The 25,615-nt window shown below is 36.0% G+C and overlaps 1 protein-coding gene and 1 long non-coding RNA gene across 2 annotated transcripts in view; one reads left to right on the top strand and one right to left on the bottom strand.

The window, feature by feature from the left end:
- CNTNAP2 (contactin associated protein 2) overlaps positions 1-25,615 on the top strand; it is a 1,019,478-nt gene that overhangs the window by 754,111 nt on the left and 239,752 nt on the right. The window lies entirely within an intron of this gene.
- Positions 6,487-10,309, bottom strand: LOC119712554. The gene is made up of 2 exons (XR_005259841.1): positions 9,854-10,309; positions 6,487-7,311 (listed from the first exon to the last, which is right to left on the bottom strand). It is a non-coding gene; the product is annotated as an uncharacterized LOC119712554 (long non-coding RNA).

Here is a 25,615-nt window from a genome sequence, read left to right as displayed (position 1 = left end):
CAATATTTTCATTACAGCAAAGACTTGAGTGCTGGAGACAGGGCTGGTGGTGTCAAAGTCAATTTGCACTGAATCTCAGATAGTCTTTGCCACTCTTGTTTGTCAAACAGAGAAAGTTCTATATTTTCCATAGACTAAAGTGGAAAACAAAATTGAGTAGGGCAGACAAGACAGCTGGAGCCTTGGTGCTGGTGACAGAGAGCACTTGGCAGTGTTGTGTGTTGTTACTTTAATATGACAGGACAGGAAAACAACCAATCCTAAGTAACAGTTATTGAAGTCACAATCTCTGAATTTACTCTAAAAATGGATGCCTTATGTAGGAAAATCACCCCTGCAGTTTGCTATTCCCAAAGGCTCAGTTTGCAGAGGACTTCTAGAACAGCATCCAAAAGTATGAAGCCAGTAGCTAAGCTGAGGCAGCCAGCAAAAATTGTTCTAAAAAAGGTGATGGAAAAACAGTTTCTTTGCCTGGGTTTCCCAGCTACAGTAAAAGCAGGCATCTCACAAAAGAAGTTTGTTACTTATATTTTTTGGTAAATAAGAGAAAACCAAACAGAAATATCTGCTCCTTGGATGCAGCCAGCAGCTGTGAAATCTGGTTTCATGGCCATTCCCTTTGAATGCCTATTTGGAGACTGAACTGAAAATGAGATCTCTTGTATTAATGCACTCTGTCTCAGCCATTAGTGATCGCTGGAGATTTCTCCAAAGTCCTCCTGTCATACTTGATTTGCTATAAATAGCAGTCATTGAAACAGGGCCTTGTAACCATTTCTGGAACTTCATTAATTTCATAAAGATTCCACCATTGTTCTTTTGAGTGAAGTGTGTTAGAGAACATAAATGAAATCAATAGATGTTTCAGCTGACACAGACATGCAAAACCAGACTAGAAATTTTTCAGTATTTGTATAGGGAGACTTTGAATAGCTTGATGGTTTCAAGAACTGGCATGTCACGGAGGGTTTTTAATCCTGATTTTAAGCAATTTATTTAACCCGGTACATAATGTTAGCTCTTGTATGATAAAAGGATCAGGATGTTAATTTAATAAATCAATAGTTCTTACTTAACCCTTTTCACTACTCTTGACTTTTATATACCTTGATTTTATCTACTCTCACTTATCTAATTTCAAGGCTGAAAAGCCCTAGACTATGTAGGCATTTTCCTCCAGGAAATTGTTCTCAACTTTTAATCATCCTGTCACCGTTCAATGCCTCTGCAGTTTAGTCATCATCTCTTACGATGTGGGCACAGGGTGAGGTTCAGGACAAAACTGGATATGATGTTACTGATACTGAAGAAAGAGAGGATTTTCTGCCTTATCTGTTTCTTTCCCACTAATTGCTAGTGCTGGGGATTTTTTTTTTTTTTTTTTTTTTTTTTTTTTTTTGTGATCAATAGCAAGCTGATATTTTCACAGGATTTTCTGTTAGCATTTCAAGGAAGTATGAGTTTGTTGGGGGGAGGGTTATTTGGGGGTTTGGGGTTTTTTGGCAGGTGGAGTGTCATATGCAGAAAGATTTAACTGTCTATACCTGTGTCTGCTCTCTCAGTTTGAAGCAAAACACAGTAGTTTGTTTCTAAATCTTAACTGAATAAAAAAGATAATCCTCTTTTAGATTTCAGCAAGGTTTTTAACCACTTTAGTACTTTCAAATGCTAATCATCTTTGTGAATTTGCTTTAGTAACACCTTTACCACATACATATGCATACTCAGTGCATATACAGCTGAGTTTTAACTATCTTTTTCTTGAAGTGAAAAATCCTGCATATCAGGAGTGCTTCAGTCTTGATCTCTATTCTGTGTTCAGTCTGGTCTTGGAGATAATCTTTTAGTTTCATCACATTTTAGTAGGAACAGTAATCTCTCCATCAGTGTGAGCACTCCAGTGTCTGGCAACCTATCATGTGTGAAATGAGAATTCTTTTAGTTCCCAAAACAGTCTGTCTGCACTTGAATCTTCCTTCAACTTCACCTTTAAAGCTGCATCATCTTTAAGGAAAGCCATGCTAATGTGCAGCTGCTTTGGGAAGGCGAGGAAGAGAGACCAGACACTCAGTTCCACTGGTTTGTTGCATACAGATCTGGAAACAAATGCCCAGGACCCATCTGTGGTGAAGCAGCCACTCTTTCTTGTTACAGTGAGCATCTCTACCAGAAATTTGTTTTTGCAAACAAGGCAATAATATTTTTCATCATTTCCGATAACACTTCCTAAAGACCACACTTTTTAAATTCTCAGCAAGAAATCCTTGTTTTGATGTTCTTACAGACTTGGATGTGAAATTAGGTTTCTGGCCAAAAATGTGTTTTCTTTTGACAATTTGGGGCCTATTATATTGACAGAAACCACATGCCATCAAGGGACAGAGACACTTCCAAATTCAATGAAAAAAAAGTTCCAATTTGTCCATATTTGTCATTATATCTCATAAGAGTTTCCTGATCTTTCTTAGGCTTACACCTGTGTAGTTATTATAATAAACACATTTATAAACTTGCTTTTACTGAGATGCATTCCTCTTACAAACCAAAAGGTGATCACCTTGCTTCAGTTAGTTTCCTTCATTTGGATAGTAGCCACAGTCTCCTGAATATTTTTCATGATCTCATGAAGGGTTTCACTGCCTAGATTTTGTTCTCAGAACAATAAACTACTCCAGATTGGATAGTGATAACCAGCTATGTATTTCCTTTCTAGCTGTTCCTATTCCCTTTGAAAATTTTTGGGCTCTGGTTTTTTAGTTTTTTTAATCTGGTTTGCTCTGTTTTGGGTTTGTTTTGGGGGTTTTTTTGTGGGGTTTTTTGGTGGTTTTTTTTTTGGGGGGGGAGTGTACAAAGGGGAGTGGATTTCTTATATCAAGGGCTTGTTGCTGATAGTTTTCTATTTCTCATTGTTTTCTGAGTAAGCTTAGAAGAGCTAAAAGAAGTTGTAGAGGTTGAGTAGACTGCTCAGTGGTGCAGTATGGTGAAGAAAAAGTTCTTAATGAGAAAAATTCTAGCTGCAAAACAGAAACACTACAGTTCAGCAAGGCAAATGCTTTACTAAAGATCTGGTGCCATCATCTGTTCACCGTGACCCTTTTCTCACTGGGAATTCCTAAACTGAGCTGCCATGTCCCATTGTTTGGGGCTTTTTAATACCATACTAATGTGAGGAGTAGGCATGTCTATAGATATGCCGTATGACAATCACTTTGTTAAAGTTTTGTCATGGCTGATTTTTTTTCATCTTTAGAATGATCCAACAGATATTTTAAGTTGTTCCTTTACTCCCATGGATTTTCTGTAGTTTATGATAGCGATAAGAAGCACACAGAAACCAGATTGCTTGCTACTGTATTCCAAAAGCAGTCCAAAGAATCAGGTCCTTTAAGGGCATGCCTTTCTTGATTTAGCAAACACCTGGATGGATTGCCTGGCACTGATGCCTTCTGACATGAAACATCCTTCATCTTTGCTACTAATGGCATCTGGACTCTTCCAGCTGCCAAAGTGTGTTAGGAATTGTTTGCTTCAAGTGCTAGCTGAAATAGTCTAGATGATTGTATTATGGTACCACGAAATGTTCCCAGGTTGCGCTTGAAGTTAATAGTACAGGAGAATTTTCACTGTATCTCACGAGTGCATGTTTTTCTTGCTCCTGCTCTAGTTTATAATAGCTAGAGCCTTATGGAAAGCTAGGTCAGGTGCTACAATACCAAGTGACACATCTTTGACTATCCATCCTCTTAATCTGAGAACCTTAAACTAGGGGTAAAATACTTAATTTTTTTTTTCTATATTCACATGAACAGGACTTAGTTTTATGAGGAAATAAAGAATTGAACATAGTGGGAAAGTAAAACAGTCCAAAAGGTTTGAAGTAAAAATACAGTGAGCATGATGGCAGTTGAGATTAAACAGTCAGGATTTTAAAAATGTTTGAAATCCTGCCTTAGCACACACATGTTTTCTTTGAACCTCTGCAAGCTCTAAAGGTTGACTAAAGGTATGACTGAGATTAAGTGCTCTTACTAGAAGTTATGAAGATAGTGGAGCCAGTTTAATTGCAGCAGCGAATGTACAATCCCACTCCCATTTCCTCTGTAGAAATGAAACAGTCCATCAGGTAAGGCTGAGTTCAGTGCGGGCCTTCTCTGATGTGTAGTCAGTGCAGTAAGGGCTTTTAGATAATTGTAGCAGGCAGCCAATTCATCTTGATACACAGGGTATAGGAGAAAAAAAAACAGCTTTAAATGTCCATCTCAGTTTTGGAAAGTAGACGTTTTATGATGTGTCAGACTGCTGCCTGATTAAGTAGGTCATCAGTGTGAAAACACATTGAATTTCAATTCCAGAAATGCTTTTGAAAAATATCAGGTATCTTCAACAGTGGAGAGTTTGTCAGTTCTTTTTTAGTACCTGTCTATTTTCTGGTTTTGTTTTTAGACGCTTCTTGTTTCTGTGCAGTGGGAACCAGAAAGGGGGAAGGAAGTCAGTTGAAACTGGTTTCTCAATAAGCAACAAAATGTATCCTACCACATATGTCTGTGCCATTGAATTTTTCAAAACTGTTACCAATTCATATTTTTAAACTGAGCTCAGAAGAGACTTCTTTTTTTCTTTGGGGAGAGGTTACTTTCATTTGTACTTTAGTTTTAAGTCATTGTCTCCTTTTGTTAAGCTGTTTGAGAAATTTTGAATTCGTATACTTGCAAGATCATTTAATTTGCATGTGAATCATCTTCATACCAGATATTTCACTAATTTATCCTTAGAAATAATTTGGTGAGGTTTTTTGCCAAAAAAAATCCCAAACCAATCAACAAATAAGAAAAAATCCCCAACCAGTAAAACCAGTTGAGTGGGAGTTTTATTCTTCAAAGATTTTATACATGCTACATAGACAGATGTGTATTAACTCACTATTAATGTGAGAATTTTTTTGACCCACTTTGTTTTCCTCTCCTAAATTCTCCCAGAAAGGGGACTACTAACAAAAAGAAATATTATGGTTTCAAACTCTAGATGCCCCCATAGAGAAGTAGACAGATTTTAGTAAGAAAGACCAAAAGACTCATTCTGTGCTGAAAACAGACATTAAAAGTCAAAACCACAAAGTTTATTTTTAAGGTTGTTGCTGCCAGTTGTACTTGCTGTTCATACCGTTGCTACATGGCAGTGTAGCAGCCCATTGGCAGAAGTCAGCTATTGCTGATAGTAAAATTGCCATAGTATTACCTTCATCATTGAATAAGACAGGGGAAAAAAAACCCCTGGTGACAGGGTTGCTTTCCTTCCCAAATAAAATTAATCTCTACAGAAAGGATATTTTTACAAAGCTGCTAAAAAAAATAGTAAGAAGCATTAATAATGAAATTAAATTATTAAATATCCATTACAGAAAAACAACATAAACATTTCATAGCTATATTTGTGATATAGCATTTGCAGGTGCAATTTCAGTAACTAATGAATGCAATTATAACGTGGACATTTAGGTAATTTAAATGTGAAGATAGTTGGATAATTGCATGTTCTAATAAATTAATATTAACAGGAAGGAATTGTAGAGAAAGAAATGTGTAACTTGAAAGCTTTTGGTATTATTTCAAGTGGCAGTTCTTTATGAGCAAAACATTATCATCAGTGAGGCTTTTGATCATGTAAGTCTGTTTTGACATAACTGCAGTGACTTCCTTGTATATAGGAAGAGAGAGAGACACTAAATGCAAGATATGTAAGGACAGCTTGATTTCCAATCCAAATTCTATTCATGTTTCTTAAAATGGGGATATTTAAACCTTTGAGGTGTTTAGAGTGATATCTCTGGTAACTGTTATTTAAAGGTTGGCGTTTTTTTCTTTGGTTAGATGATTGGGGATTTTTGTGGGGGAGGAGAGGCATGTGCTTATTTTGGGATATTGTATTATGTTTTTAAAGGAAATAACTCTGAATCTTTCTGAGATAGTTTTTATTCAGCTCTCCTGTTTCCTGCTTAGAAGTTATCCTACTTGACAACTATAAAAAGTAAGAACTGAACATGCATTTTTCTTGTTTGTTTTTTTCACCATCCAACTCAAGTAACAGTTTTGATACTACAGCGATGTTTTGAGGTTCTTTTTTCAAATTTTTTTAAAGAGAAAAGTGGTAAAAAGTACAACAAAGAGAGATAACATCAATTCTGTTCAGTCTAGCAACACTAACAGGGAACAAAGCTCACTTAAAATAATATTTGGACCTAGTGTGAGGATGAATATGTAAGTAACTGTGAGAAAAAAAAAAGTCAAGTTTTCATTCTTTTCCATTTACCAGTGGTGTTAATATGCTTTCTTTGGTTTCTAACACTCAGTGTGTCTGAGTTGGTAGAACTGGGAAGAGACTAATCATCTCTCACAGCCTAATCCTTCTTGATGATTGGAAACAAAGATCTGGAAACAGTCAAACACATGAAACAAACTACAACAAAATTAAACCCCTTTAAGTCTCATATTTTCTGGTAGATAAAATTTCTATTTAATGATATTAGCAAGTATTTTATTTGCTAAGAAAAATGTGATTTAATTGATCCTTTGTATTCTATTGGGTATAAGGTGATATGAGATTCCCCAGATAGTTTCCATTTCCTTTGGGAGTCTTGGATCTTCAGGCCTTGCTTGGAAGTAAAGGCAGGGGATAGCTGCTGGAAAGCTTTTTAAGGCTGCAAGAAACATGTCATGTGCTGTTTTCTGTAAACTGTTGTCTACAACTGGAAACATTAAGATTCATTGATATTATGGTACAATCACAATAGGCATATTTTATATACACTGTCATAAAATTTATTGTGCTTCAACTGGCATCTGAATTATAAAAGTCTTCAAGCTGGCAACACAGTGGAAGTAAAATTAAAAGTCATCTTGTCTACACTGTTCCTGCCACAATGTTCAGTTGTTAGGCTTTAGAACATATTCTCCATCTTTTAACAAAACTAAATATTTCTCTTTGAGTTTAATCTTATTTTGCATCCGCTTTGTTTGTGTTTCAGTGCTCATGTGTTAAAGCTGTACATTGCAGGTGGAACAGAAATGCCTTCATTAATACTTATTTTCAATAAATGGAAATATATTGCCTAGGTTTTCAAGTGCTCAGTTTTGGATTTCATGCTTCTTCTTCTTCTTCTTCTTCTTCTTCTTCTTCTTCTTCTTTTGAAGTTGGATACATTAATAACAATTATGAGACCTAACCAAAATTGACCCTGATTTTAGTGAAGAGTTGGATAAGTAATCATTCTGAGGTTCCTCCATTCCATCCTTTGTTATTCTGTGATTCAGTTCTCTGAAAATCCCAAAAAATGGAACAAAAAAATAAACTTACTGCTATGCAGCCAGTTACTGACCCTTGCTTGGTGAAAATTTTAATGATCAAGCTCTTGATACCATGCCAGATAGAATCAGAATTTCAAGAACATAATAAGAAAAAGATGGCAAGAAATAAAGGAATTAATCTCCATTAGAAATGGATTTTAAAAAGAAACTTGAAGGGCACATCTTGGGAAAAAAATAGATGTTTTGAATAATTTATAATCTCTCAAATATTAAACAGGAGCAGTCTTGAACAGTGTTGTCTTTGTGGTTTGAATGTGATTTTACAAGTGCCAGCAGATTTTTAGGTTCTTTTAACTTTTACATAGAACAATTTTTGATCAAGAGGGCATACTCAGACAGTTCCATACTGCTCTATCAATGGTAAATATCAAGATACCTGAGACTGTCCGTAGAACATGGTGTGTGATTCCTTTTGTTTCCAAGATATGTCTTCTACAAAAAGCTTTTTATTTTGAAGTCAGTAGCAGCAAACAACTTGGAGGTTTCATTGAAACTGCCACTGAATTTTCCAATCCTTATTGAGTTCACATTCTTGCCTATCTGAGCAAGAACTATCAATCAAAACTTCAGGATAGTTAAAGGAGACAAAGAAGTCAACAGCTATAAGCAAAGTCTGCTTTTCCTGCTAAAGTATTATGACACAGTTTATGGATCAAGCAGACTATCCAACCAGTAGATTATCTAATTTTTCTAAGTGGCAGAGACTTGAGTGCTTGCTGCACAAACCTTGGATCGCTGTCAGAGCACAAAAGCGGGGATCTTTGCAGATAAAATCACTACTACAGAACGTATCTCAGATATGTCCCTAAAGATAAGTGATATGAATTGAGGGACATTAAATCCCCCCTTTCAGTGTTTATCAACAGGTTTTAGGATGAGTCCCTACCTCGGTCTCTGAGAGGAGAGGAAATAACAGGCATGGTGGGATTCAGGGTTTAAGAAGATGGTAGGGATTTCAGGAACTGATAGCAACCGATGACCCAGCTTAAGAATTTTAAGGACACTCTTGTACATAGAATTTAATGCCTTATAAAGCAAAGACCAAACAGAGCATGAAAAGTCATTCAGAGCTACAAGTTCTGGAGCCTTATTTTTCAATCCCTCTCAATGGGTGTATTGTTTGTTTACTTTGTTATGTCTTTTTGGAGGTATTTTCTTTTGGTTTTGGGAGGAAGGGAAGAGTGTTTGCTTTCTTGTTTTTTTTTTTACCAAAAGCAAGCACTAACTCAATGAGATTTATCCTTTGGGTAGGATATCTACTGAAGGGCAAGTAAAATTTTAATGCTGCAAAAATTTTAATCCTGGGTTAGTTTCTGTCTTCTCTTTAGCATTGGTAATTATTTTCCCAATCAGTGTGGTAATACTGCTGACTTTAACTATTTGCTCATAGATTAATAAGGGATAAATCTTATTTAGTGTAATTGTTTACATTTTTTAATTTCTGTGCTGCAGTATCATACGAAGCACAACTAGAGCTTTCAAAAGTGGCCTTAAACAGTAATTCTAAGATGTCGTATGCATGCAGGTGAAATACTTAATACAGCACTAACAAGAAGTGGTAAGGACTTATCTGAAGAAGGAAATTTAAAAAGTGTTTCTACTGCTATCATTTTCTTATTTCTTTAATTTGGTGGCAAAATGTGTTTCGATCTTTGATACAGTACACGGGATATGGAATATGCCCTATGTTCAATAAGAATTTCAAATAGAAAAGCCTCCTCTAAAATGGAATATTATGGAATGGTTAAAAGTAAAGCTTCATTTCCATAAGTCTTTGCTTAACTTTAAGACCCAGAAGTAAGCACTTTGTAACAAATACAGGTTTAAACACCTGATGCAGGCATCATGTACCAAGTCCTGATACCTTGATGCAAACAGGAACAGAACAATGTAGACAAGTAAGAATTACAGTGCTGGCTTGTTTGACTGAGCTTTTAGTTAGCCAGATATTCTGCAATGTCATAGCCACTTAAAATAGACCAGTAAATAGAAAATAGCTACAATTGTAAAAAATAAGCAGTAATTATTTTTTCACATGGGCTTTCATTAAAGAAATTAAAGAGATTAAGGCTGCCCTCTTTACTGTGGCATAAATCAGAGGTGTTTTATATAGAAGTCATACTGATTTCAATATTGTGATGGATTGACCCTGGCTGCATGCCAGGCGTACACTAAAGCCACTCTGTCACTCCCTTCCTGAGCTCAACAGAGGAGAGAAAATATAATGAAGGGGTCATAGGTCAAGATTAAAGGCAGGGAGAGAACATTCACCAATTACCATCATGGGTGAAACAGGTTTGACTGAGAGAAATTTAACTGAATTTATTAACAACCAAAATCAGAGTAGGGCAATGAGCAGTAAAACCAAATCTTAAAACCACCTTCTGCCCATCCCTTCCTTCTTCCTTAACTTTAATCAATATTTTCTATCTCTTCTCAACAGGAGTACACAGTGGACAGGGAATAGGGACTGTGGTCAGGTAATCACACACCTCTGCTGATCCTTCCTCCTCATGAGAGGTTGCCTCACACTTTTCCCCTGCTCCAGTGTGGGGTCTCTTCCACGGGAGACAGTTCTTCACAAGCTTCTCCAATGTGAGTCCTTCCCATAGGCTGCAGTTTTTCTTTAGCTGTTCCAGAGTGGGTCTGTTCCATGGGGGTCACAAGTCCTTTCAGCAAACCTGTTTCAGCATGGGCTCCTCTCTTCACAGTCCACAGGTCCTGACAGGAGCCTTCTCCAGTGTAGGCCTTGTTGCTGATAATAATTAACAAATCAGTAATTGATTTATAGTAGTTTAGCAGAACACTACCTTCAGGAGAGGGGTTTTGAACAATCACTTGAATTTCAGAATAATTCTTTTATGTGAATACAAAAATACCCTTAGAATGTCTGTACGACAACTATTGTTTTTCCTTCTTCATAATGTAATAAGAAATAGATATCTAAAATGCACATAAATTCATGTAAAGTATATAGAGTGACTGTGAGTATTTTACTTTAAACTTGAGTTGTAATTCTCAAAGTCATTTTTTGTTGGACTGCAAGAATTTTTCCCAAAGCACACTTCTCATGCATTTTGCTTAGTTTGTAGTCACTTAATTTTTATCTGCAGTAGATATAATCTCCTTGATCAAAAACAATCTTCCATTTGAGTAAATATAATTTTTCCATCTACTTATATTTCTCTTTCAGTTACATACAGTGTTCTCTACTTCCTTGGTTTTGGGAAACAGTTTCTTCTAGGGGATTGAGTATTTAGGCTGCAGCCACTGAAGGCCTTTGAAATGTATTTATTTTATTTTAAGTATTTTTTGGCCTTGGCCAAGTGGCACAATTTTATCTTCAGCTTGTACATTATTGCAGTGACTAATATTTTAAGAAGGGTCACCTTTTTGTTTGCTTTCATCCCTGGAGTGCTATGTAATGGCAGAGTTTTTGTATGGTACAGCATACTGTCTGTTCTGACTTCTGTATTTGTGTCTGAAGAGCCTCCTTTTGCACTATGCTTTCATGTTCAAATAGCATCTTAATTCTTTCTATTTGCTATGTGTCAGTGAGTTATAAATCAGCCTTCAGATCACAGATTTTTTAAAGTTGTAAATCTTCTAGTAAAGATCAGTCAGAAATTAATTTAGTATTCTGAAACTGTCTGCAGTAGTATGTTAGGCAAATAACATTGCTTTATATTAAAGAATGAGCTAAAAACTTACGCATTTGTAGCACACACACAAAAAATTTTAAATGATTCTTTACTTTTATTTTTTATTTGCACTATATCCAGGATCATAGCTGCCTGACCTTTCCCATGGCTTGTGTACCTTTCCACCTGAGACAGCTCAGTGAGCTCTGACATTTGCCAAGCTGCAGACAGCCCTAGGAAGTTTGCTGTCTGTCTTCTGGGTGAAGCCACTAAGGCATCTCTCTGTTGTGCAAGGTTGTGCCCAGCAAGCTCCACAACAGACAAATGTCAGGAGGCTTGAGAATAGCAAAGAATTCTGTTGGAGGCACCATGCAAAAATTAGGTCACATTGAGTTTTAGTTGTGGAGCACAGAATACCTACAGTTTTAGTTGGTAGATTAAAATAAAGGATGGTGATGAATCATTTGGGCACATTTCAATTGCCATCTTTAAAGGAATGTGTCTAAGAAGAGGTTTGGAGTTTTGGACACCCAATCTGAAGAATTTTAAACTGCTTTCTTACCTAAGGTAAGGCTCCTAGCCAATTTCAAAGAAAATTATTTAAGTCTCCTCATTTCCAAAATTATTTGCCAGCTGCTTGTCAAATTAAAAGAAGGACGAATTTTAGGTGTTTGCAAAATCTCAAAATTAAGTTGTTTGTACTAGGGTTTTCTGCAGACTAACTTCATTATTTTTTCTAAAATTGTTGTAGTAATGCTTTGAGACACTTTATATTTAAAGTTATCCTAACAAGCTTCCTATGTGACCTTGTCTTGTTTGGTGTAAACTGAATTTTCAGAAGAGTGTTGTGATAATGCAGTTAACAAATTGCTTGAAAACCACACCACGAGAACACCTGACATACCCTTAAAAAGACTGTAAAAATCCCAAGTGATACATTTAAAACCAGATCCTTTCAAAGGATTCATTAAACTTGTTCTGGTATATACTGTAAATTATAGCAATAACCTTACAGTTCTGTTTTCAAGGCCTCATTGAGTTTGTTAAATTCCTTTTATAAAGTATGAGGGGTATTGTGCAAAAAGTGTAAATGTGAAAATTACAAACATATGTCATATGCATTATTAATTTTTATTTTTCTGAAGTAGTGACAGTGTGCTAACTAAATCACTAGTTTGACTTTGATTTGTAGGTAAGGGATTTTTCAAGAAATTCAAGATAAGATGATTGTATTGACTTTACTACTTCTAAAACTCTGAGCAACTTTGAGAAAATTACCCTACCATTATATATATATATTATATTTTTTTAATATATATATGTATACAACTTCTTGTCATGCTGCTACTTAGTGTTAAGAATAATATAATTAATTAATTAATAAATAGAGGTTATGGATGTAACAAAACAATCACCTTTCATTTGCTGTCATGCTCATTTTTTTCATAACAATTTTTCCATCTCCTGACCCCTATTATCAGAGGTGTAATCATAGCAACATTATTCCTCCAGAGTTATGTTTATACTCCTATCAAAGTTCCCATTTTTTAGTTTGACCAATAGGGAAAGATTGCAAGGCATCTATTAATGACATTTTATACCAATTAATGCTCTTTTATTATGTTTTCCTTAGAAGAAGTAACTCAATAGCCCTTGTTCTTAGGTCAGGTGTTTTCTTTGTATAAGAAAACTCACCAGTGTTGACACCATCAAGAACATTTTCAGAGGGGGAAAAGTTCTGACCTATGACTTTACTTGTACTTTAATTATAGTGTTGCAATAATCACTGAAAAATTATAGAAGTCCCTGACTCTCTCCTCTGAGCATTCTTCTGTTTTAGAGGTTTACTGCTCTGTCACAAGTTTCTAATTCCTTTTGAGTGTAATTTTGATTTTCCATGCATTCAAACCTATAGCTCCACAGGTTAGTACACTAGCACATCCCACCTCTTGATTGTTACAGGGTTTCTTTCTTTCCTTGTTGATTTCTAAACACACAATTTTACAATATTTATTTATTTAGTGGCATATTGCTATTGAGCTAACTGTATAGGTTGAAAACTGAATTCTTCTCCTGAAAGCTGCCATAAAAAAAAAATTATCCTAGGTAAAAGACAACATTCCTACTCTTTCCTTGGTATTTAATATTGATTATTAGCATATTTTTTGTATCATTTGTATATTTTATCCATTAGCAAAAAATATACTTATATGAAATAAAAGATAATTGTACTTTCAGTTGCTTAGGTAAAATTTTTCAAGGGTGATTTCTACTTTATTTTAATTAGAATGATTTTTAGGTTTTATTCTATATGTATTTATATTTCCTATTGATTTTTTTATTGTTCTCATTTTACAAGCCAAAATTTATACTGCTGTAGAGCAGATTTGGATCTAAATTAGCTGTCTTGAATACTGATAAAAGTTTAATTATGGCAAGACAAGGTTCCTGACAGGATATGGGGATCAGCATTTGCAGAGCCTAAACAGGTCTTGTAGCTTTCACTGAACTTTCTGCTGATTGCAGCAGGTTTCATTACCCTTTTACCTCTGTGAAAATAAAGGCTGTGTCTTTACACAGCTGCAAATTGCCCTTGCTATAATGCAATGGAGGTCTGATAGAGTTTTGTTACTATGTTATGAGCAAAGCTTTGGTTTAAACCTTAAGTATATACTTTAAATATATATTTCCAACTCATGATAACCATTTCTTCAGAGTAATGACTTCAATAGGGATAATGTAGAAAGGATAACCAGAGATTATTACCGGGTTGGTCAGTGCCAGCCCTGTTGGCCAATTTGACAGCTAATGAACCAATATGATGTTGAAAGTCCATAATGTTCCAGTGAGCCAGTCATTAAATGCTGTAATGAATTTTTTTTAAGGGATTATTACTGTTCTAAACCATGTTTAGTGATTTGTAGTAGACATTTTCTTCTTGATATTTGCATTACAGTGTAGAATCATAGAATCATTTAGCTTGGAAAAGGCCTTAAAGATCATCGAGTTGAAACATTAACATAGCATTGCCAGGTCTACCACTAAACCATTTCTCTAGGCACCACATCTCTGGGATTTTTGGATACATCAAAGAATGGTGACTCAACCACTTCCCTGGGCAGCCTATTCCAATGCTCAGCAACCCTTTCAGTGAAGAAATTCCCTTAGCATCCAATCTAAACCACTCCTGACACAACTTCAGGTCATTTTCTCTGGTCCTGTCACTTTTTACTTGGGAGAAGAAACCAATGCCCAAATGGCTACAACCTTCTTCCAGCTAATTGTAGAGAGTGATAAGGTGCCCCTTGAACTCATTTTCTCCAGGCTAAACACCCCAACCACCTCAGCCTCTCCTCATCAGACTTGTGCTCCAGACCCTTCACCAACTTCATTGTCCAAAAGAGCCAGCACTTCTCCTTGCTGTCCCTCATACCATTGGCCTCAACCCTTTGCTCCAGCCTGTCCTGACCCCTCTGCACAGCCTTCCTGCCCTCCTGCAGATCAACAGTCCTCGGAGTCACACCCAGCTTGAAGTCACCTGCAACTCAGACTCAGCTGTAAACTTCCTGAGAGTACTCCCCCTCCTCCAGATCACCAGTAAAGACACCAAACAGAAACAGCCCCAGGGCTGACCCCTGGGATGCACCGCTCACTCGTGGCCGCCTGCAAGCCGCCTTTGGCTGCATTCACCGCCACTCTCTGGGCTCAGCCATCCAGCCAGGTTTTCACCCAGCAAGGAGTGTACCCCTCCAAGCCATGAGCAGAGAGTTTATACAGGAGAATGCTGTGGGAAACGGTGTCAAGGGCTTTAGTAAATTCCAGTTGGATAACATTCACAGCTTTTCCCTCCCTCATCTGCTGAGCAGGTTACCCTGTCATACAATTATGTATGACTGACAATTAGTTAAGCAACTAATAAATTATGAGGCAATGCGTTTGGAAATTCTGTAATTCCTGGGTGTTTATCAAGCAAATTTCTACCAGCTACAAAGCCAGGCCTACTGGGGTACACTAGGTCAGTAATTGTTATCAACTACACCAACAGAATATTTACCATACTTTTTCTGCTAAGTTTATTTGTGCTTTTATTTGTATTCCTTTATATTGATGGCCATAGAGTGTTATGATCCATTTTTATGCCATTTAAAGTCAATTTAAAATGAACTGTGAATTGTAATTGAGAATATGAAAAAGTGAGTCTAACAGTAGAAGTTTGATAATCCTGTGGACTCAAATGCTAGTTTCACCTTCAAGCTGACCTCATGTAACACTTTATTACATTCCTGGAGGATTAGGCTGAAAGCACAAAAAAGCTTAAAATCAATCCAAGGCTAAAAGAAATTCAGACTAACTCTTTATCTCCCTAGAAAGCTCATTCATTCACAGCCTCCAATCCTGTTTTCATTCATTTTATCAGGACAAGAACTTCAGGAAAGTAATTCCTTGTAGCTGAAACACTGATCTGTAGATTAATTAATCCTCTCTTCCTCCACTAGACTCATGCACTTACTAATACTTAAAGTTGAGTTGCATTTGTTATCCTCCAGACAAATGGAAAGTTTTTATCTTTATGTTTCAGAAGACTGTGGATTATTGTAATTTTTTTTTTTAATCTCTTGACCTTATCTTCAGTACAAAAAAGTGTCATAGTAAAACATGTCTGTAACATTAAGTCAGCTAATTTAACACTGACCAGAATTTTGTAATCATTATAGATGAGGATGGACTGCATCAGTCATAGTTATTCTGAACTTGGACCAGAGCTTTGTCATAATTTAGTTCACCCAGTGTAAAATGGGATTCTTTGTCTAATTCAGGCTCATGATCATGGTCAGCTTTATGAGAGCTTACTTAGTACTTCAGCATAATAAAATTCTGCAATACATCTTAAAATCATTCTCAAGTTAATAGTAAAAATATTTTTTATTTCTATTTATTCTTCTATAAGTTTTGTTGTTTTTTTTTTAATTCTCCTGTCTTATACACATTCTACATATTTATTTGACCACCATTTGTTGCAGGAGCAAGGCAGTCTACCATAATAAGTTAATGCACATTCTTACAATTGAAGGAACTGAAACACAAAAATCTACTAGAGCCTAGATTGTCAAAAGCTTTTAGTGGCCTCATTCTTGTTGGTTCAATACCAGACATGACAGTAAAGGAGTAATATATCTAATTATCTATAAAAAATTTAGGGCCAAATAATTAAAACAAAAGCATGCAGGAAGTGTTACTACAGCTTAAGTCTATGCCCTTAATCTTGAGGACCAGGCATTCTTTGCCACCAGACTTATTCGTCTACTAATACTTAAACATAAGTTACAGTGGTTGTCCTTCAACCAAACGGAAAATTTTTATCTTAGTATTTTAGAAAACTGAAGATTTTTGGGTTTGTTTTTGAGCAGTTTTCTGGCAAAACATCTTGTATTTTGGTTTAAAATTAGTTTCAGGTTGTGATCCCTAGAAAAAATTTCTTTATTCCTGTTATATTTGCTGCTAAAGAGTGGTTCAAAGTAGAGGTTTTATTCTTAAATGTATCCTGAAGTTTACAGAGCCACATTCTTAGTCACTGTCAGATTGACATTAAAGTTGGTGAATTTTAAATATTTCAAAAATCTTCATTGAGCTCGGAACTACGAAACACCTTGAGTTATAAAATAAAAGCCTGGATGACTACAGTTGTTATGGCTGATCCAAATCAATCCATCATTCCATTATGATGAAGTATCCATTTTAATTACTGAGGAAACTCAATGTTATTAACAGAGTTCTTGAAAGATGACTGCACAAAGGCTTCACAATCAGTTTTGTCATCTCAAGATTAAGACTCCATAGTTTGTCAACTTTATATCTTGTCATTCCTAATTTTAATTAAAAGACAAGGTTAACTGCCTTTTATGCGATTGTCTTGATACACACAACACCAAACATAATTCCAAAATATTCCTCATAATTCCAAAATATTCCTCATTTAACCACCAAACCTTAAAATAGACGTGTGTCCCATCTCTTAAAAAATATATTCCTAAAAATATGAATCATATGAATTACAGAAGCGTGAATCAAAGTAATATTAAGACTAGCATTTGGGTTTTGAAGAACCACAGGAAGCAGAAAAATAGGAAGTCAAGATTTTAAACTGGACATGGAAACTGGAGAGGTATCTACAAGGAAGTAGATACCTATTAATCAAGTAATAATGAAAATCCAATCTGTTGCGAAACGGGTTTAGGTCGATAAATGCAGAATCTAAAAGAAATGTAACTAAAGCCATATAGAAAGGCAAGAACCAGGAGGGCATACATAGTATGAAACTGTGTTGTGTGGGTGCAATCAAGAGAGAAAGAGGGAGAGCAGTTCTTTCATTTGGCATAAGAGTTAAGAATAACCTAGTACTTCAATCTCTGCCACTTTGTAATATTCTTTATTTTGAAGTTGGTAACCAGAGGACAGTATGAATCACTCCACCATTGGAAGACTGTTGATGGTAATGTTTTGGGCAGTTGATTCTCTTTGGGTTTGTACTTTTTTAAGCCTAGTTACTCAAAAGCATGCCTTATCTAAGCTAAGACGATGTGACTTTGTTAGAAAAAATTATCCAGCTGATGACATTAATATAGAGATTTAGGGGTCCTAGCAGATTTTTCCCAAGTCTCTCACATAGCACTAGTGAATGGAATATAGGCTCTTTTCATGTCTTGCAGCCTTTTAGTTTTATAAGGGCTATGAATAGTGTTTATTTAACTACTAAATAGGTAGGTTAAATATAGCATGGTACGGAGAGGACAGGTATTCTTTCCTCATTAAGAAAAAATATTTTTTTTTTAAGTATGGTGAAGACAAGTTAACTTTATGTACCTATTTGTTGTAAATGAAACTGAGATGCAGTTTAAATACCTGTACTTACATTAACCTAAAGACTGTATATAACCTTTTGTCTGTGGCTGGCAAAGTTGCTACATGGGCAATGCCCTCCTGTGGTTTTTCACATTTCTGAAACCTGAGTTCTGATGTATTGGTCTCAGCTGGGGTCTTATTCCTGAGTAAAGTACACTTTACTTAGGAACCACAGTAAATAATGTCTTTAAGCTTTGAAACTCTGTCAGAAAACATTATTTTCTGCACTACAAACTGGATTAATTAGTAACCATTATAACTTCCATGTCATGGATCTCCAAACTTGCATGTAATAGGCTCTGCTTTTCCTGTATATCTGCCAGTTAGAAGGAAAAATGTTAAAAAGGTAATATGTGAAGGCAATTTAATTTTATGTTGTACAATCAGAAGACTTGTAGTTTACAGATAGCATCACAAGGAGCTGAGTAACAGTTACCCATAAGCACATATTGTCCATGAATTATCAGCAGATATAATATACAGAAACCAGACACATTCCTTCAACACACGACATTTGAAATATCACTGTATGCCATTATTGAGAGAAGGTTTTGTATCATCCAAGTCAGAGATTAAAATTTGTGGTTTACTTAAATCTAGCACCATATGTGGCCAGACTCATTATTTTAAAGATGAGGGCCAGCTTCTCTTTCTGTCATTCCTCTGTTGCTAGATTTACATACACATGTGGAGGTAGCTTAAGGTTGCTACAGCTACTGCTCCTGAGTGAAGTTTCCTGTGAGATCTAGGCCACCAGGAAAAACAGCAGATGTCACCTCTCTACTAGAAGGTCATTTACTTAGGATAAGTGAGTGGTGAGAAAGGAAAAAGGTGGACAATAAAAAGTCAAACTCACAAGAACTCTCTCAGCTTCCTTGGCTCGGTCATCATATGAGTGCAGCCAAGGACAGTATTTGTTTGGTGGAATGCAGACATATAGCTATCAAAATATATACAATTTTCGCCTGAAAGTTATCACATCCTACAGAATTGTCTCTACTAAGTGTGTATCTTTAAGTCAATTTGTGAGAAGTGCTACCCTTTCAGCAAGCTTATAACATCCTAGTAAACATATTGCTTTTTTCAGTACCTTTGTATGGATTAGAAACAACATAGTTAACAACTTTAAAGCAGACTATTTTATCCTAGGTGGAAGTTAAGGAAAGGAAATTGAATTACCTTGATGTAAAAGAACATTTGCAAGCATATGATATTATCATTATATTTTTTAGAAACAGTTGCAGAAATTATTATTTTAGTGGGCTTATTTTTGCACATGCCATGCAAGGCCTCAATATGTTGTAACACTATATGCATAAAGTGTTCTCAGTCAATGAAACAGAATTTTTCATATTCTTTGGGGAAAAAAAGTAGGCTTCAGGAAATATCTCCAACAGTGTTGAAGTATCTGTGTTTTCAAGACCACCTGCTGTATGCTTTCAAAATGAGTAAGAATAGAACTCAGTGCCCAGCAGAGCCTTTTTGAATTCTAATAGCTTCAGTAAATGCTTCCTGGTAGAACGGAGAAAGTCTGTCTTAACTGCTACTGGCTCTACGCGCCTTTGTGGCAGGTGGGAATGTTCTGTCTCTTGTTGAACACCAATGGTAGGTGAACTGGAAAGGGAGAATGAACCCTATTTTGTATGCTATTTTCATTCCTTTCACTCAATGAGCAATTTCATTTTATTTGTGTTTCCACTTTGCAAAAAGATTTCCAGATAGGTTGATACTTTGGCATGTATACTAATACATCACTTCAGGTGAGACTATTTAAAGGTTTTCTATTGTTTTGAAGACAGAGTACAGGACAAGCTCACCAATATGTTTCAGCAGCTCTGTGCTTGTTGGCACAAAGCAGCCATGAACCTGACTTAACAGACTAGTTCAATTGGTTTTATGGCCTCTTTGTGCTGTGGGATTATTGTAAAACAGCTGGAGTGCATTGCTGATGTATCTGGTCCTAAATTGCTTGCATGGTATGAAATGCTGTAGTACAGCTGTCTCATGAAGGCCCTCTCAAAACTGCCTTCATCTAGTGACTCTGTACCAGCAAACTGGGGCTTTAAAGGAAGGCACCTGGTACATACCACATTAGGTAGCTTTCATCTTTGTAGACCTGATGTACTTCAAAAGCATCATTAATCTCCTTTCAGTTAAAAGGATAACTGACTGTGACATCAGAAGCACCTACACAAATATGGTACAGATCAGACCTGCACTTTCAAGGGAAAGTGCCAGTCATTGCTCTTCCTGCATTCTGGTTCAGATCATGAAGCCATATTGTAACATGCATTTATTCCCTTTTGAAGGAAGCAAAGCGCAACTCTGCACTCTGGTAGTAGCCCTATGGATCCCAAAAAATATAAGCATTAATTCTAAAAGACTAGATCAAAATTTTATCTAAAATACCTGCAATGATGGAGTGTAAGTGCTTACCAATAACTCTTTCACTCCAGGTCTGCACTTGCGCTCTGCTACTTGCTAATGCCCACAGGCAGAGGTAAGGTATTGGTCCATGCTACTGTCCACTTAGGAGAAATTCTAGGTTTCCTGAAATTACTTGAGTTCTTGCCATAATTTCTGGATGCTTGAGGTGGGATTCTAGCCCTTTGTGGAGCCCAAGTTGAATTCCTTCCTTTCTATGATATCACAACAAAAGTTTTTAATAGGTTTTCCCTCAAGGTTTGTCTTTTGCAACTTATCTTTTTTAACAACTTTATTGTAATTATATATTCTGTCTCCAGCTGCTCGCTACAAGAATTGCTTGTATGTTCTGTGGATCTAGAATTCTCAGAGCCTGCACACACACACTCCTTCTTTCCCCTCCCCACAAAGAATTGCGAGTTAAGACTTTACATGGTGATTAATTTCTCTGAGGCAGTAGATAATTCCGCCTTTAACACAGCAGTGCCAACATAAAGCTAGTGCAGGGACACTGTTTGTATAAGTAGCCCTTGAGCAACTTCACCCTTAGTGACTGTCAAGACAAACCTTTTTTTGTGCCATATTTGCCAAATTATTACAACTGAGTGTCAAACACTACAGACACACCTTTGGGAGAGATTCAGGGTGATGAGCATTAGCTATTAATATCCTGCTCGCTAAAGCAGTGCTTCCACTTAGCTTTGTATTTTATCTGGTATTTTGGGGAAGGTTGAGCCAGAGATGAGCTCTCCTGCTGTAGGGAAAAGATGAGATTTTTCCAACTCAACATCAGAGGAAAAAGAAATGCTGAAGATTAATTGAATCAATTAGAGGAAAGTACAATGTGCTGACATAAGTGCATAAGCAACGGGGTTTCTATTGTTGCCCCATGTACTTAATTTTAATCACCATCAGCTCATCAGTGTAAATCTTCAAGCATTGCACATTATGAAATGCTAATTAGTAAATGTGTGTTGCACTAAACATTGGCTTCAGTTTAAAAAGTAATTGAAGATTTTATCAAATCCTTGACCCCAAAAGTCACATTGTTTAGACCAGGTGGAGATGGTATGAAGAAAATAAAATGCTTGTAAAAACACCAGTTATATCATAGAATCATAAAATCTTTTAATGGTTTGTGCTGAAAGGGGGTCTTAAAGATCATCTTGTACATCCGACCCCCCCTGCTGCCATGGTTGGAGACACTTTCAACTAGATCAGGTTGCTCAGAGCCCAGTCCAACCCAGCCTGAAACACCTCCAGAGATGGGGCATCCATGACTTCTCTGGGCAACCAGTTCCAGTGCCTCACCACCCTCACAGTATTTTTAGTAGATATATTTTTTTATGTTTAGTAGATATATTTTCTTATATCTAATCTAAACCTATTCTCAGTCTGAAGTCATTCCCCTTTGTCCTGTCACTGCATACCCTTGGAAATAATCTTGCCCCATCTTTCCTGTAAGTTCCCTTCAGATACTGAAAGGCTGCAATTGGATAGCCCCAAAGCCTTCTCTTTTTCAGGCTTAACGATCCCAATTTTCCTAGCCTTTCATCATAGAAGAGGTGCTCCGTCCCTCTGATCAGCTTGGTAGCCCTCCTTCAGACTCATGGATATGATCAGCTGTGAGTAGATGAAATTCCAAAGCTACATGCCGATTGCACACTCAAAAGTTGCCAAAAAGAAGAAAATACATAATCATCCTTAACCTTTGGACTGATATTTTCAGTAATCAGCAATTATTCATAGTGGTTTAGGTGTCTCAGTTATTTTAATTTAGCTTTCATCCAGGTCCTTTGATTAGTTCCATATATCCTTTCAACAAACTATATTACATAAACAGCAGTTTGGAAAACCAATCTTTCTTGGATATTCAATTCGAATTTTTTGGTTTTTTTAGATCCAAGGTGACAAACTATATTTGCATGATATATTAAAAGGGAACACTGCAGGGTCTTCCTGCTGTCATTGTAGGGTCTTTGAGGGCAGGACTCTTACTTGAATGGATTTACATTTGTGTGATTGTATTGCTCAGAACTGAGTTGGATTTGAGTTTGAAGAGTAGATTATAGTATGGAGGGAAATAAACAGAGGATCTTAATTAACAAAATGAAATCTAGAAACTAGTCATTCATAGGATTCCACTCTTGTATGTCTTCTCTGTGGTGCCCAGTGACAAGACCTAAGAGAACAGCCTGAAGTTGTGTCAGGGGAAGTTCAGAAAAAGAACATTAAGAAAAGATTCTTCACCCACAGGGCAACTGGGCACTGGAACAGGCTCCCCTGGGAAGTGGTCACAGCACCAATCTTGCTGGAGTTCAAAAAGTATTTGGACAATGCTGTCAGGCACACGGTGTGACTCTTGGGAATGGTGCTCTGCAAGGCCAGGATTTGGACTCGATCATCCTTGTGGCACCTTTCAACTTAGCTTATTCTGTGAAACAGTTAATATACCAATTTCTTTGGTGAGGCCAACTAATATACATGCCCACCCAATATGCACCAGCAGTTTCTAGAGTTCATTTTATTAATTTAAAAAACTTCCTACCAAAAGCATAAAAATAAATACTATAAATACACATAGTCAATTTTTCATATTTTCAGAGACTCTGTAGCTGTAGCAAAGCCTGGCATGCATTCATTTTATGTCATCAAGTAGTGGATTCTTACAACTGAGAGATGTCACACAGATTTTGTGAATTTGTAGGGCCAAATGACATTACATCTATGACGCACAGTCTATTTTACTAGCAACATTAATACTTAAATCTGTTTTTCATGCTACTGTGAATTCATATTCTGTCTGAACTAAGGAGATAAAATTTATGTGATTCAATTCTCTTCTATGCTGAAACTTTACACATAAAAGCAAATTTGAAGAATTTAGCATTACGGAGGAAAAAATGCTTTTAATCTGGAGCAATTTTTTTATGAAATTGTGTTTTTCTGGCTTTATCCTGCATGTAGTTTACAGCAATTCACAAATGACTGTCCATTCACATAGCCAAGTACTGATTTATAGTAGCATATTTTTTAAAATAGACCAAGGAGAAGGAGCAATTGTGGATAAATAATGAGAAGCAAAGCAGCATAGCAAATCACTAACCACAGTTAAGGTTTGCAAGGGAGCAAAATGCCAATTTTAGAATATTGCCTTTCTCAGCTTGAAAACCCTAGCTAGTATCCAAAACCAAAGAGAGATGACGTAGAGAGAAATGTTGAGGAAAATTGGCATCAGTTGCTATGCTACAAACATATTTATACCCATTAACATCACTTATTTTTATATTAGCCATGCACTTCTTAAGTGGAATTCTGTAGTTTTTTGTTTGTTTTTAGATTAAACAGGTTACATGGCTGCTTGATATCTACCTGAGACAGATACATAATTTATGGTCAGTTTTCAAAGTGCTTGTCTTTGTTTTCATTGTAGAGAAAAGTTCTCAAGGTTACTGTTTAAAAAAAGGACTTCCAGGGAAATAGTGTCATTCTAGCCATCCTATGTTTGGCAGGATCTTCATATTCCAGATCAACAAGCAAGTGAAATATTACAAAGGACTGAACAGTAAGAAAGTGCAAACTAGATTATCCATCATTTTAAAAACCCTATGGTTTCCTTTGTATTTCTAAATCTGTACAAAGAATCTCAGCATTGGGCTCTTACTATAAGGGAAAATAATGATTTTTAATTAATTTTAAATTTATACACCCATTATGTAGTTATAATTAATAATGAATTATAGAATATATTATATTAATATATAATTATACCATTATCTGTATAAGATTTAAACGGTTTTGCATTCACCAAATGCATAAGTAACTTTTCTCAAAACTACAAATTATTTCTTAATTTATTCTTCCCAAAAAATATATTTATTATTGCTCTTCCATACCTCATACATTAACACTCCAGTCTGAAAAATATATACAGTTAAGCTTTGTACAATCAGCCGGTCTACATATATGTTGTGTTCAAGAGTGGTATAATATTTGATATTTTTTTCATTGAAAAATTATCTTTTTTATGACTGTAACTCAGAGCTAAATCAAGGAGGTTTACAGGAAAATGTTAAACACATTTCACATGACAAATAACAATGTAAATGGTCCTTCTGACCGTTTGGATTGCTGATCCAAATGTGATGTCATTTGATTCTCCATACCAACATAAGAAACTTGTTTAAAAATAATTGTTAGAGAAACTGAATGGGCCATTTTGCCTATTTCCTCAGCAAAGCCCACAATCTGTTTTCAGAGTAATTTTGACTCACAGGTGAAAGGCAGTGCTGATTTCCTTGGTCAGCTTTATCTGAGGTAGCTCCATACCAGACGTCAGCTTGCAGGAGCTGGCATACAAATGAGCTGAACCAACCCCAGCAACTGCAGGAAGTTGTTTCATTAATATATGATGGACCTTATTTGAGAAGAAACTTCTCCTCTTGTCCTTTACCTGCCAGGAGTCTGTATGGGGAAACTGGTCACATGCAGTCCATCCAAGTGCATGCAGATACAGGAGACTTCCAATAATACCCAGTAATGGGGCATACCACAAAAATATTTCCAGCTGAAAATCTTTAATATGGGGGAAATGACAGAGCAGTAATTTGCAAGGGACTTCAGAACAGAGCTATAACGAAGTACATACATAAACACATTTCTTCCCAAAAGCCTGGCCAAGAGTGCTGGCTATTAACAGAACATTAGTAGTAACATTTTTAGTCCAAATAACAAGTAATTAGCCAACCACATTAAACAATAATGAGAGCTAGTAATCATATTTTTATCAGCAAAATTAGCCTGGATTCATTTTAAAACAACATTTAATGCAAACAGCTTAATGAATATGTAAAACGTAATGCACAGAAGTTATGCACAGAACCAAATGTTCTCTGGAAACCAAAGATAATTAGTATATCTTGACTGTTATGCATGAACTTCTATCAAACAGTTGTTTCCCCACTGTTCATTCTTGTGCATGCATAAATTATGGACGTTTTCTGTTGGTGTCTCCAAAGGACTTGTATGAGAATAAAATAAATTGCTGATCAATTTGATAAGTCTTTGATCTACATTTTTGATACACAATCTTTGAGAAGCCTACCTAAAGAATAGTAATAATCAAATATTAATGAAAATAATTTTTAGAAGAGTACAAGGGCAAAGTAAGTACCTTCTCTGTGTAGTACTAAATAATGGGTTGAGAAGTAGGCTGGATTTATATAGACACTACTGGTGTCCTGAACTAAGGATGCATAGAAGAAATCTGTAAACATGGGTTTTTTTCCA

This window comes from Motacilla alba, chromosome 2, assembly GCF_015832195.1.
Source record: "Motacilla alba alba isolate MOTALB_02 chromosome 2, Motacilla_alba_V1.0_pri, whole genome shotgun sequence".
Lineage (NCBI taxonomy): Eukaryota > Metazoa > Chordata > Aves > Passeriformes > Motacillidae > Motacilla > Motacilla alba.
This window is presented reverse-complemented; position numbering and strand designations above follow the sequence as displayed.